Raw genomic sequence first — 15,923 nt, 5'->3', positions numbered from 1 at the left:
AAGCACTTGAAATTTAGGGCTTCATTTTGGCTTCATTTTGGGCCTACTTTTTCTCACGGTCGCTGCGCTCAGACCGAGCGAGCTACGGTCAAGCGGGGCATCTTGTTGAACTTGGCACAACCTAGAGATAATGGTAATACCATTGCAGGCTCTGTGTGTTTTTAAGCACCGCACTGTGTCACTCCATCCTTGCTGTGTCTGTGTGTGTGTGTGTGTGTGTGTGTGTGTGTGTGTGTGTGTGTGTGTGTGTGTGTGTGTGTGTGTGTGTGTGTGTGTGTGTGTGTGTGTGTGTGTGTGTGTGTGAGAGAGCTTTTCTTTGACATCTGATGGGATAAATGACTGTTTTACAGTTCATGAGGGTTGCCTAGTCACACATATGAAGTTTTGGAAAGATGTGACTTTTTTAACCCTTCAAAACAGCTGCTGTGACCCCAATTTAAGGCACTTTCGTTTGGCATATGAAGCTTAGAATCAACACACGTTGTCATTGGGGTAGGCTTTCACAGAATCCTGAGTTTTTAAGTCTTTACCTTAAGAATTGACTGACTTACACAGGGTTGAATTGAGTGATTTTCACAATAAGTAGGTTGCATGTTGTTTATGTCGAATAAATTAGCCTTTCAATTTGAACCAAGCAAGCTATTAAAATGTTCAATTTGCATCTTAAAACAAACACTGGCTGCTATATTTAAGAACAAACATGGCAATAGTTTTAAATTATAGTCAAAACAAACATAACTTCGGTTCACATGGGAGGCCACTTTAATTACTCTGTTATCAAATCAAATCAAAGTTTATTTGTCTCGTGCGCCAAATACAACAGGTGTAGACCTTACAGTGAAATGCTTACTTACAGGCTCTAACCAATAGTGCGGAAAAAAAGGTATGTGTGTGTGTGTGTGTGTGTGTGTGTGTGTGTGTGTGTGTGTGTGTGTGTGTGTGTGTGTGTGTAGGTAAGTAAAGAAATAAAACAACAGTAAAAAGACATTTGAAAATAAGAGTAGCAAGGCTATATACAGACACTGGTTAGTCAGGCTTACTGAGGTAGTATGTACATGTTGGTATGGTTAAAGTGACTATCCATATATGACGAACAGAGAGTAGCAGTAGCATAAAAAGAGTGGTTGGCGGGTGGTGGGACACAATGCAGATAGCCCGGTAAGCCAACGGGAGCATTGGTTGGCCGGGCCAATTGAGGTAGTATGTACATGAACGTATAGTTAAGTGAGATACTTGTCATATGTGAATGTATCTGTTAACCTGTTAGGGCTAGGGGGCAGTATTGACACGGCTGGATAAAAAACATACCCGATTTAATCTGGTTACCACTCCTACCCAGTAACTAGAATATGCATATACTTATTACATATGGATAGAAAACACCCTAAAGTTTCTAAAACTGTTTGAATGGTGTCTGTGAGTATAACAGAACTCAAATGGCAGGTCAAAACCTGAGAGATTCCTTTACAGGAAGTGGCCTGTCTGACCATTTCTTGAACTTCTTTTCCATCTCTATCTTTTACTAAGGATCTCTGCTCTAACGTGACACTTCCTACGTCGTCCATAGGCGCTCAGAGCCCGGGAAAAAACAGAATGTCGTCATCCCAGCCCCAGGCTGAAACACATTATCGCCTTTCTCAAGTGGCGCTTAGGCGCGTAACCCGACCGCCCCCGCCTTTGTGATTTTTTCCTCTGTTTGCCGAAAAGGAGATTCCCTGTCGGAATATTATCGCTTTTCTACGAGAAAAATGGCGTAAAAATTGATTTTAAACAGCGGTTGACATGCTTCGAAGTACGGTAATGGAAAATTTAGATTTTTTTTGTCACGAATTGCGCCATGCGCACAACCCTTCTTTACCATTTCGGATAGTGTCTGGAACGCACGATCAAAACGCCGCTATTCGGATATAACGATGGATTATTTTGGACCAAACCAACATTTGTTATTGAAGTAGCAGTCCTGGGAGTGCATTCTGACGAAGACAACAAAAGGTAATCAAACTTTTATAATAGTAAATATGATTATGGTGAGTGCTAAACTTGCCGGGTGTCTAAATAGCTAGCCCGTGATGCCTGGGCTATGTACTTAGAATATTGCAAAATGTGCTTTCACCAAAAAGCTATTTTAAAATCGGACATATCGAGTGCATAGAGGAGGTCTGTATCTATAATTCTTAAAATAATTGTTATGCTTTTTGTGAACGTTTATCGTGAGTAATTTAGTAAAATGTTAGCGAATTCCCGGAAGTTTGCGGGGGTTATGCTAGTTCTGAACGTCACATGCTAATGTAAAAAGCTGGTTTTTGATAGAAATATGAACTTGATTGAACAAAACATGCATGTATTGTATAACATAATGTCCTAGGGTTGTCATCTGATGAAGATCATCAAAGGTGAGTGCTGCATTTAGCTGTCTTCTGGGTTTTGGTGACATTATATGCTAGCTTGAAAAATGGGTGTCTGATTATTTCTGGCTTGGTACTCTGCTGACATAATCTAATGTTTTGCTTTCGTTGTAAAGCCTTTTTGAAATCGGACAGTGTGGTTAGATTAACCTGTTGGGTCTAGGGGGCAGCATTTGCACGTCTGGATAAAAATGTTTTACCCGATTTAATCTGGTTACTAATCCTACCCAGTAACTAGAATATGCATATACTTATTATATATGGATAGAAAACACTCTAAAGTTTCCAAAACTGTTTGAATGGTGTCTGTGAGTATAACAGAACTCATTTGGCAGGCAAAACCCTGAGACATTTTCTGACAGGAAGTGGATACCTGATGTGTTGTATTGACCTTTAAACCTATCCCATTGAAAAACACAGGGGCTTAGGAATATTTTGGCACTTCCTATTGCTTCCACTAGATGTCACCAGCCTTTACAAAGTGTTTTGAGTCTTCTGGAGGGAGATCTGACCGAACAAGAGCCATGGAACGATGATGGCCCATTAGACACCTGGCGCGCGAGTTCATGTTGGGTACCCTCGTTCCAATACGTTATAAAAGAGTATGCATTCGTCCACCTTGAATATCATTCATGTTCTGGTTAAAAACGGCCCTAATGATTTATGCTATACAACGTTTGACATGTTTGAACGAACGTAAATATATTTTTTCCCCTCGTTCATGACGTGAAGTCCGGCTGGCTTACATCATGTGCTAACGAGACGGAGATTTTTGGACATAAATTATGAGCTTTTTTGAACAAAACTACATTCGTTATGGACCTGTGATACCTGGAAGTGACATCTGATGAAGAGAATCAAAGGTAATGGATTATTTACATAGTATTTTCGATTTTAGCTCTCCCCAACATGACGTCTAGTCTGTATCGCAACGCGTATTTTTCTGGGCGCAGTGCTCAGATTATTGCAAAGTGTGATTTCCCAGTAAGGTTATTTTTAAATCTGGCAAGTTGATTGCGTTCAAGAGATGTAAATCTATAATTCTTTAAATGACAATATAATATTTTACCAATGTTTTCTAATTTTAATTATTTAATTTGTGGTGCTGACTTGAATGCCGGTTATTGGAGGGAAACGATTTCCTCAACATCAACGCCACAGTAAAACGCTGTTTTTGGATATAAATATGAACTTGATAGAACTAAAAATGCATGCATTGTCTAACACAATGTCCTAGGAGTGTCATCTGTTGGAGATTGTAAAAGGTTAGTGCATCATTTTAGCTGGTTTTATGGTTTTGGTGACGCCTGTCTTTGAATTGACAAAACATTACACACAACTCTTGTAAATGTACTGTCCTAACATACTCTAAATTTATGCTTTCGCCAACCTTTTTGAAAGAGTAAAACCAATTTTTGAAAATTATTTTTTTTTTGCCCTTGAAAGCGTCCGAGGTTATTGAATTTTAACCTGTTAGGGCTAGGGGGCAGCATTGACACGGCTGGATAAAAAACATACCCGATTTAATCTGGTTACCACTCCTACCCAGTAACTAGAATATGCATATACTTATTACATATGGATAGAAAACACCCTAAATTTTCTAAAACTGTTTGAATGGTGTCTGTGAGTATAACAGAACTCAAATGGCAGGTCAAAACCTGAGAGATTCCTTTACAGGAAGTGGCCTGTCTGACCATTTCTTGAACTTCTTTTCCATCTCTATCTTTTACTAAGGATCTCTGCTCTAACGTGACACTTCCCACGTCGTCCATAGGCTCTCATAGCCCGGGAAAAACAGAATGTCGTCATCCCAGCCCCAGGCTGAAACACATTATCGCCTTTCTCAAGTGGCCCATCAAGGGACACTAGGCTTAGGCGCGTGACCCCGACCGCCCCGCCTTTGTGATTTTTTTCCTCTGTTTGCCGAAAAGGAGATTCCCTGTCGGAATATTATCGCTTTTCTACGAGAAAAATGGCGTAAAAATTGATTTTAAACAGCGGTTGACATGCTTCGAAGTACGGCAATGGAAAACTTTGAATTTTATTGTCACGAATTGCGCCAAGCGCGCGACCCTTCTTTACCATTTCGGATAGTGTCTGGAACGCATCGAACAAAACGCCGCTATTCGGATATAACGATGGATTATTTTGGACCAAACCAACATTTGTTATTGAAGTAGCAGTCCTGGGAGTGCATTCTGACGAAGACAACAAAAGGTAATGAAACTTTTATAATAGTAAATATGATTATGGTGAGTGCTAAACTTGCCGGGTGTCTAAATAGCTAGCCCGTGATGCCTGGGCTATGTACTTAGAATATTGCAAAATGTGCTTTCACCAAAAAGCTATTTTAAAATCGGACATATCGAGTGCATAGAGGAGGTCTGTATCTATAATTCTTAAAATAATTGTTATGCTTTTTGTGAACATTTATCGTGAGTAATTTAGTAAAATGTTAGCAAATTCCCCGTAAGTTTGCGGGGGTATGCTAGTTCTGAACGTCACATGCTAATGTAAAAAGCTGGTTTTTGATAGAAATATGAACTTGATTGAACAAAACATGCATGTATTGTATAACATAATGTCCTAGGGTTGTCATCTGATGAAGATCATCAAAGGTGAGTGCTGCATTTAGCTGTCTTCTGGGTTTTGGTGACATTATATGCTAGTTTGAAAAATGGGTTTCTGATTATTTCTGGCTTGGTACTCTGCTGACATAATCTAATGTTTTGCTTTCGTTGTAAAGCCTTTTTGTAATCGCACTGTGTGGTTAGATTAACGAGAGTCTTGTCTTTAAATAGCTGTAAAATAGTCATATGTTTGAGAAATTGAAGTAATAGGATTTTTAAGGTTTTGAAAATCGCGCCACAGGCTTCAAGTGGCTGTTACGTAGGTGGGACGAATTCGTCCCGCCTAGCCCATAGAGGTTAAACCATGTGAAGGGATGGTGTGACTAATGGGGAACTAATAACTTGTCTCCACAATGTCTGTGCGCAAGTCACTCCCTCCTTTGGCATTGGGGGAAGGTGTATGGCAGTGTCTGGACCCTTGCATGTCCCCTTTGATGTTGCACTTATCTTGGGATAGTGTATGACCTAGAGGCTCACTCCCCTCAGTGAGCTTGTCCAGGAGTGGAGTCAAGAGGGGGTTTACTTAAGATGGGAGTATCTAGAATTTTCAATTGATTTATGCCATTGGATGAGCTAATGGTTCTGTTCTATACCGTACCAGGGAGAGACGGTTCCAGTTTGGGGTAGGAGGACCAGACACTGGTCTATACAATGAAAACTGTTGACACAGCAGTTGCTGTCTGATATGTTTTATAGATATCTTTCATACAAAACCTAACCTTGTGACCCATTCTATGTATCTGTGGTTCGTCATGTACGTTGAGAGGGGTGTATCTTGGCTATAAAAGATCTTTGTACTTTTGTGTAGTCACTTTTCAATGGTTCATTAGAGATTGCGCATCATTGAAAGTCAAGTGCTTTTGCAAAAGCATCTTAATTATTGAAGATGTAGTTTTAAGTATAACGCTGACTGGTGTGTGAAGTTTGTAACTCTCCTCATTTGGTAATGCAGAAATTAGCCACCACACGGCATAGGAACAGTGGGTTAACCTCTATGGGCTAGGTGGGACGCTAGCGTCCCACCCGTGGTGCACTCCATCAACAGCAGGTGCATTTCAAGAGCGGCAAATTTGAATCCAAATAAATGTCAAAATTCTCATTTTTCAAACATACAACTATTTTACACCCTTTGAAAGATAAACATCTCCTTAATCTAACCACGTTTTACGATTTCAAAAAGGTTTTACGGCGAAAGCATAAATTTAGAGTATGTTAGGACAGTACATTTACAAGAGTTGTGTGTAATGTTTTGTCAATTCAAAGACAGGGTCACCAAAACCATAAAACCAGCTAAAATGATGCACTAACCTTTTACAATCTCCATCAGATGACACTCCTAGGACATTATGTTAGACAATGCATGCATTTTTAGTTCTATCAAGTTCATATTTATATCCAAAAACAGCGTTTTACTATGGCATTGATGTTGAGGAAATCGTTTCCCTCCAATAACCGGCAGTCAAGTCAACACCACAAATTAAATAATTAAAATTAGAAAACATTGGTAAAATATTATATTGTCATTTAAATTATAGATTTACATCTCTTGAACGCAATCAACTTGCCAGATTTAAAAATAACCTTACTGGGAAATCACACTTTGCAATAATCTGAGCACTGCGCCCAGAAAAATACGCGTTGCGATACATACTAGACGTCATGTTGGGGAGATCTAAAATCGAAAATACTATGTAAATAATCCATTACCTTTGATTCTCTTCATCAGATGTCACTTCCAGGTATCACAGGTCCATAACGAATGTAGTTTTGTTCAAAAAAGCTCATCATTTATGTCCAAAAATCTCCGTCTTGTTAGCACATGATCTAAGCCAGCCGGACTTCTCGTCATGAACGAGGGGAAAAAATATATTTACGTTCGTTCAAACATGTCAAACGTTGTATAGCATAAATCATTAGGGCCTTTTTAACCAGAACATGAATAATATTCAAGGTGGACGAATGCATACTCTTTTATAATGTATTGGAACGAGTGTACCCAACATGAACTCGCGCCAGGTGTCTAATGGGCCATCATCGTTCCATGGCTCTTGTTCGGTCAGATCTCCCTCCAGAAGACTCAAAACACTTTGTAAAGGCTGGTGACATCTAGTGGAAGCAATAGGAAGTGCCAAAATATTCCTCAGCCCCTGTGTTTTTCAATGGGATAGGTTTAAAGGTAATACAACACATCAGGTATCCACTTCCTGTCAGAAAATGTCTCAGGGTTTTGCCTGCCAAATGAGTTTTGTTATACTCACAGACACCATTCAAACAGTTTTAGAAACTTTAGAGTGTTTTCTATCCATATATAATAAGTATATGCATATTCTAGTTACTGGGTAGGATTAGTAACCAGATTAAATCGGGTACATTTTTTTTATCCAGCCGTGCAAATACTGCCCCCTAGCCCTAACAGGTTAACTGCCTTGTTCAGGGGCAGAACAACAGATTTGTACCTTGTCAGCTCGGGGATTGTGAACTTGCAACCTTTCAGGTTACTAGCCCAACGCTCTAACCACTAGGCTACCCTGCCGCCCCAAGTCTGGCCTACACAAGCCTGGCCTCCATTTCCTCAAGGGATATTGGTCTTTGATATCCGGGTTAATTGATTGCGTGTGTTTAAATTGCAGCCTTTTGATTCAAGACAGGTCTGAGTAGAGTGAGGAATACCCAGACAGAGGGCCTGTCCCAAATAACACCCTATTCCCTAAATAGAGGACTACGTTTGACCAGGGCCTAATAGTGCTCTGGTCAAAAGTAGTGAGTATGGTTTCCAATCAGAGGCAGGTGTTTTTCGTTGTCTCTGATTGGAACCCATACTTAGGCAGCCTGTTTTTTCCTTTGGGTTTGTGGGTGGTTGCTTTCTGTATAGTCTGTGTACCTTGCAGAACTGTTGATTGTCGGTTTGTTGTTTTCGTTTAAGTGTTCACTTTATTAATAATAAAAGAAGATGAGCACTATACCCGCTGCATTTTGGTCACGTTTCATCGACGCCACTGACAGAACCACCCACCAAAAGAAGACCAAGCAGCGGGGTAAGGAGCTGGAGAGGTGGTATCTCGAGTCATGGACGTGGGAAGAGATCCACGGTGGAAAGGGTCCATGGAGCCAGGCTGGGGAGTACCAGCGCCCGAAGGAGGAGCTGGAGGAAGCGAAGAGGGAACGACGGAGGTACGAGGCGTTGTATCCTCCTATTCAGGAGGGGGGGGGGCATAAGGGGAGTTTTGCAATGTCAGGGGGGAACCCTGACCTAACTTCCCGGGCATTTCGGAGGGAGCCATGGAGGAAACCAGAGCCGGTAGAGGAGTCAAGAGCGGATGACGACGCTGGATTCCGGAGAAAGGGACTGGTGGAAAGCGCATGACGGAGCAGACGCACAGAGGGAGCAGCTAGGCAGTATGGAGGAATGCGCACTGTGTCGCCCATATGCACTCAGAGCCCGGTGCGGTCGATACAGGCTCCTCAACGGTGTCGTGCGACAGCTAGCCGGCAGCCAGGAAAAAGTGCGCCCTGCCTCAGCGGTTCTGGCCTCCAGTGCAGCTCCTCGGCCCAGGATATCCTACGCCTGCTCCATGCACGATACCCTGCATTCCCCAGCACAGCCCAGTTCGCCCTGTGCCAGCGCTTCGCCCTTGCCGTGCTAGAGTGAGCATTGAGCCTGGACGGGTCATGCTAGCTGTAAGTGGCAGATCTCCAGTGAGAATCCTGGGCCCAGGATATCCTACGCCTGTTCCATGTATGGCGCCCTGCATTCCCCAGCACAGCCCAGTTCGTCCTGTGCCAGCGCTCCGTCCTTGCCGGGCTATAGTCAGCATTGGGCCAGGACGGGTTGTGCCAGCCCTGAGCGCCAGACTGCCAGTGCGCCTCCAAGGCCCAGTACGTCCTGTGCCTGCTCCGTGTACTCTCCGTCCAGCGACGCTCCCCAGCCAGGAGCCTCCAGCGACGCTCCTCAGCCAGGGGCCTCCAGCGACGCTCCCCAGCCAGGGACCTCCAGCGACGCTCCCCAGCACGGGGCCTCCAGCGACGCCCCTCAGCACGGGGCCTCCAGCGACGCCCCTCAGCCCGGGGCCTGCAGCGACGCCTCTCAGCCCGGGGCCTCCAGCGACGCCTCTCAGCCCAGAGCCTTCTGAAAGGGAGCTACGCCCAGAGCCAGAGCCACCTCCGTAGTGGGAGGATTGGCGAAGAGGGGGTGTAGCACAGGAACCGTCGTTGACGGAGGCCATCCTCCCTTCCCTCCCTTTACGTTTGGGGTTGGTTTTGTGGGGTTTTTTGTTTTGGAGGTGCTGTCGGGTCTGCACCTTCGGGGGTGGTTGCTTTCTGCATAGTCTGTGTACTTTGCAGAACTGTTGATTGTCGGTTTGTTGTTTTCGTTTAAGTGTTCACTTTATTAATAATAAAAGAAGATGAGCACTATACCCGCTGCATTTTGGTCACCTTTCATCAACGCCACTGACAAATCAACATTGTTTTCACATAATTTAGGTTCAAATTAAGTTAGAATAGGCGTTGAATTGACGTCTGTGCCCAGTGGGATACTTGTTGAGCATAGCTATAGCCGTCAATATTGTGTGTTTTCATGATCATCATTCACTCACTGATAAGTTTGTCAAGGTCCCAACATCAGTGTATATCTGTATCTGCTCCGGGGCTTTTGCTGTGAACATGCCACTCCAACGTGACATTTGCTTGTAAACAAAAAAGGGTTCTATAGGGAATACGGTACCATTTGGGACAAAGCAAGATAGAGTATACTCTAAGTGGATAAACCAGTTTGTAACAGGTGAGATGTGAGATGTCCATTGTTTTGGTCGAACTCAGTCTATGGCAAATTACAGTTTAAAGTGACCACAGTTAGAGAAGAGCAAGACGTTGCCTATTGCCTTGAATAGCAATTTAACTTTGAGCTCCCAATTATTTTGTCAGGATGTTAGATGTGCTGAAATTCGTAAATTAATTTAAATGGTGAATGATATTGAATGGTGTCGAAACCATTTAATTTAGCTGAACATCATTGTTCTTGCTGACTTTTCCTGTTAGAAATGTTCGATAGAAAATTAGCTATAGTATAAAACATACATGCAATAATGTAACAGGGGCTCCCGAGTGGCACAACGGTCTAAGGCACTGCGTCTTAGTGCTCGAGGTGTCACTACAAACCCTGTTTTGATCCTGGGATGTATCACAACCGGCTGTGATTGGGAGTCCCATAGGGCGGCGCACAATTGGCCAAGCGTGGTCTGGGTTAGGGGAAGGTTTGGCCGGGGTAGGCCGTCATTATAAAATAAGAATTTGTTCTTAACTGATTTGCCAAGTTAAATCAAGGCTAAATAAAAAAATAAAGAAACAGCAACATGAATTTACAGTGACTGTCTCCACTTGACAATAAACCCTTTCTCTATCTCTCCCTCATGTTTACTATTCCTGGAGATCTATGTTTCCATTTTTTTGTGCAGATAAACTCTCCATTGTATTACACATATCAGTGTTGTATAATAGTTGTTGCCTGCAGCCTCCTCAAATGTCAAAGATAACAAAACTGCCCAGACAACAAGGAAATTCACATTCTTAACATTGTTCTACAGTGCTGATCAAAGGAGGGTAGAATATCCGGCCTCCCTCGTTGCGTCTGAAAATGTTCTCAACAACTGATAATTTTGTAACTTTCAGTTTTGCGATTAAAGAAATGTACTTGACAGTTCACCCAAATTATATACTGACGTTTTGTTCATTCATGTCCATTTTCAGTTCCATATTATTTTTAAAGAGTTTAATTTCAAATGCCAAACCACATTTTCTCATGAATAAATAAAAGAATTTCACAATGTGGAATGATTTCTAATCCTAAAACAATATATTGTATTGCCAAGCACGAAGCCCAGCTCTGCTCTTTGAGGTGCAAGACTATTAATAAATGTTCTTAACATATAATCCATTCTTATTAATTACACCAAAGGGATCAAGTGCATGAAAAAAAATCCCTTTCCAAGCAAACAAAAACAACAAGGACAAATGAACCACCCACTATTGTCAATATAACAGCAGACAGGAATTTGTTTTCGTGGTTTGAAATTGAACACCCTTTTCTTCACAATATATACCTGGTTGTCACGGGAGCTTTTGTTGAGGCAGTGTTTCATGAACATTTAAAATCCCTTATTTGAAAAGCTTATAGCAAGTATCTGGGTCATCCTGACCTGATGCTGATACTGGCTTGAATAGATTAAATAATGCATTCACATTAACAATGCCATTCAGATTAACAATGCCATCTATTGAAGTTTGGGATCTAACCAGATAGAACCAGAGGGGAATTTCTTCACCACACTGGTATTTTATGATGAGCAGCCATGTTAGAAAACAGGGTTAAGAGCCCTAGTCTTGGTATAAGTGTCATGGGATGTAGAAAGACCAGAGACAGGAACTCAGTTTAATGTCAAATGAGGACTCTCTTTGCAGGGCAGTGTTCCCTGTCAGATAACATTTAGATCAGAGGTATGAGTGCCCCCTACTAGCCCCCCAACACTACTTTCAGAAGCATTTGGGTCGTATTCACTACTACTGTAGTCACCAAACGGAATACAAGTTGAATGAAACAAGGAGGGTCAACCATAAACTTGTCTAAAAGGACCACTTTCATTTAGTACCTGGGACAAATGACAAGACAAGAATCAACAATCAATTACATAATTATTCAAAAATATTAAATAATTTTTACTTGTTTGTCCACCATAGTAATTGTATACACAATAAAAAACAATAAACAAGTAGTGCTGGTACGGTAAGAAAGATAAAAACAATAAACATCAGCACCAACCTGTCTCTGGCAGGCTCACAGGCATTGCCACCTGACCAGCCCACTGGGCACAGATGTCAATTCATTGTCTATTCCACATTGGTTCAACACAATTTCATTGCATTGACGTGGAAACAATTTTGATTCAACCAGTGTGTGCCCAGTGGGAGGTGACTTAAATGACCCCTCTGAACAACCTGGTTGATCAGTGATTCACATATAAGGGAGGAGAGTCTGAAGGAAAGGATAATAGTAACTCCCTAATGCTGTGTTCATAACCAAAGGGGAAGTAGGAATATCCAACATAGAACTGGGAAAAATCACTTGAACGGCCCTCCAACTGGTAATTACGAGCGAGAAAATCATCTATCATCCCTGGGCTCCAACTTCTCCCACGTGCTGACATCACCTAATATAGAAATGTATACCATTTAGCAGACATTTTTAGCCAAAGCAATTTACAGTCATGTGTGCATACATTATACATACGGGTGGTCCCAGCAATTGAACCCACTATCCTGCCATTATAAGCACCATGCTCTACCAACTGAGCTACTGGTAGGAAATTACCTCAATACCAGAAGTTTTAGCAGTTAATTGTAACAAAACATTCTTTATAAAAAGCAATCTATGAATGTTTTTTTACTATATAATTTATTTACAAGCATGATAGATGTTATTTTAGTTTATGGTTGACACAGCTTGTTGGCAATTAGCCAATCGGCATTTCTGAACGAGTTCAAAGCACGTGAATGCATCCAACTGGTATTTACGACTTCACATCTGGTAAATTCCAGCTCCCACTTGGCTACCAACGCAGCATTACTAAATATACATAATTCATGGAGGTAATTGTGCAAACTTGGCAAATTAATTTAGGCACATTGAGGTATAAAACTGAAGTCTACCGCCACCGTAAGGCTTCTTCACTGCTGTTGACATAAGATGACCGTTCATGACAACTGGCAAAACTGCAATGACTAAAGGAATGGCTAAAACCATTTTTGCCCATTCCACTTCACGAGAAATGGCAGTTTTCAAATGTTCATCAATTGGCTTGTCATTCTATGGCAGACATCATTTCAACATCCCTTTAATCCTCAAGCTACCGACTGGGGTCATTTTGACCCAAGAAGCGTATTTATTTTTGATCATAGCCCAAAGGTGGTTTATTAAATTCTTAAAATTTTTCATGACTTTGTCATCAACTTGTTCTTAACAAATCTATATAATTGTATAGTGTTTCTGTATCAAAATTGACTTTTTTAAATTAAAGTGCTTTGGGGTCATTTTGACCCCAGCACAAAACACACTAATTCCGCCAATAGCAATTTGATAAAAAGGAACTTCATTTGCATCAAGGTTTTTCTGGAGACAAACTTTAATTACAAATGATCCATTGCACCAGATGGTGAAAGGGGACATGTATCAGTAAGACTGTGCAGATATACAGTGCATTTGGGAAATATTCAGACCCCTTGATTTTTTCCACAATGTTACGTTACAGCCTTTTAAAACAAATGGATCAAATAACTTCCTCAATCTACACACAATACCCCATAATGACAAAGTGAAAACAGTTTTTTATACATTTGTGCCAAGAAAACATAAAAAAACAGAAATACCTTATTTACATAAGTATTCAGACCCTTTGCTATGAGACTCGAAATTGAGCTCAGATAAATCCTGTTTCCATTGATCATCCTTCAGATGTTTCTACAACTTGATTGGAGTCCACCTGTGGTAAATTAAATTCATTGGAAATGATTTGGAAAGGAACACACCTGTCTATATAAGGTCCAATGGTTGACAGTGCATTTTTGAGCAAAAACCAAGCCATGAGGTCAAAGGAATTGTCCGTAGAGCTCAAAGACAGAATTGTGTCAAGTTACAGATCTGGGGAAGGGTACTAAAAAATGACTGCAGCATTGAAGGTTCCCAAGAACACAGTGGCCTCCATCATTCTTAAATGGAAGAAGTATGGAACCACCAAGACTCTTCCAAGAGCTGGCCGCCCAGCCAAACTGCGCAATCGGGGGAGAAGGGTCTTGGTCAGGGAGGTGACCAAGAACCCAATGATCATTCTGACAGAGCTCCAGAGTTCCTCTGTGGAGATGGGAGAACCTTCCAGAAGGACAACCAACTCTGCAGCACTCCACCAATCAAGCCTTTATGGTAGAGTGGACTGACAGAGCCTACTCCTCAGTTAAAGGCAATTGAAAGCCCACTTGGAGTTTGGCAAAAGGCACCTAAAGACTATCAGACCATGATAAACAAGATTCTCTGGTCTGATGTTACCAAGATTGAACTCTTTGGCCTGAATGCCAAGCGTCACATCTGGAGAAAACCTGTACCATCCCCACAGTGAAGCATGATGGTGGCAGCATAATGCAGTGGGGATGATTTTCAGCAGCAGGGACCGGGAGACAGTCAGGATCGAGGGAAAGATGAACGGAGAAAAGAATAGAGAGATCTTTGATGAAAACCTGCTCCATAGCGCTCAGGACCTCAGACTGGGGCGAAGGTTAATCTTCCAACAGGACAACGACCCTAAGCACATAGCCAAGACAACGCAGGAGTGGCTTTTGGACATTCTCTGAATGCCTCTGAGTGGCCCAGCCAGAGTCTGGACTTGAATCCGATCAAACATGTCTGGAGAGACCTGAAAATACACTACCTTTCAAAAGTTTGGGGTCACTGAGAAACATCCTTGATTTTGAAAGAAAAGCACATTTCTTTTGTGCATCAAAATAACATCAAATTGATCAGAAATACAGTGTAGACTTGTTAATGTTGTAAATGACTATTGTAGCTGCAAACCACAGATTTTTATGGAATATCTACACAGGCGTACAGAGGCCCAATATCAGCAACCATCACTCCCGTGTTCCAATTGCACGTTGTGTTAGCTAATCCAAGTTTATCATTTTAAAATGCTAATTGATCATTAGAAAACCCTTTTGCAATTATGTTAGCACAGCTGAAAACTCTTCTGATTAAAGAAGCAATAAAACTGGCCTTCTTTAGACTAGTTAAGTGTCTGGAGCATCAGCATTTGTGGGTTCGATTACAGGCTCAAAATGTCAAGAAACAAATAACTTTCTTCTGAAACTCATCAGTCTATACTTGTTCTGAGAAATGAAGGCTTTTCCATGTGAGAAATTGTTAAGAAACTGAAGATCTCGTACAACGCTGTGTACTACTCCCTTCACAGAACAGCGCAAACTGGCTCTAACCAGAATATAAAGAGGAGTGAGAGGTCCCAGTGCTAGTGCACAACTGAGCAAGAGGACAAGTACATTAGAGTGTCTAGTTTGAGAAACAGATGTCTCACAAGTCCTCAACAGGCAGCTTCATTAAATAGTTCCCCCAAAACACCAGTCTCAACATCAACAGTGAAGACGTGACTCTGGGATGCTGGCCTTCTAGGCAGAGCTGCAAGGAAAAGCCATATCTCTGACTGGACAATAAAAATAAAAGATTAAGATGGGCAAAATAACAGACACTGGATAGAGGAACTCTGCCTAGAAGGCCAGCATCACGGAGTCGCCTCATCACTTAGGTTGGAGTCATCAAAACTCGTTTTTCAACCACTCCACAAATATCTTGTTAACAAACTATAGTTTTGGCAAGTTGGTTAGGACATCTACTTTGTGCATGACACAAGTCATTTTTCCAACAATTGTTTACAGACAAATTATTTCACTGTATCACAATTCCAGTGGGTCAGAAGTTTACATACACTAAGTTGACTGTGCCTTTAAACAGCTTGGAAAATTCCAGAAAATGATGTCTCAGATTTAGAAGCTTCTGATAGGCTAATTGACATCATTTTAGTTAATTGGAGGTGTACCTGTGGATGTATTTCAAGGCCTACCTTCAAAGTCAGTGCCTCTTTGCTTGACATCATTGGAAAATCAAATGAAATCAGCCAAGACCTCAGAAAAAAATGGAGACCTCCACAAGTCTGGTTCATCCTTGGGAGCAATTTCCAAACGGCTGAAGGTACCACGTTCATCTGTACAAACAATAGTACGCAAGTATAAACACCATGGGACCACGCAGCCGTCATACCGCTCAGGAAGGAGACGC

Source organism: Salmo salar, chromosome ssa14 (genome assembly GCF_905237065.1).
Source record: "Salmo salar chromosome ssa14, Ssal_v3.1, whole genome shotgun sequence".
In the NCBI taxonomy this organism is placed as follows: domain Eukaryota; kingdom Metazoa; phylum Chordata; class Actinopteri; order Salmoniformes; family Salmonidae; genus Salmo; species Salmo salar.
Note: the sequence above shows the minus strand (reverse complement) of the source record.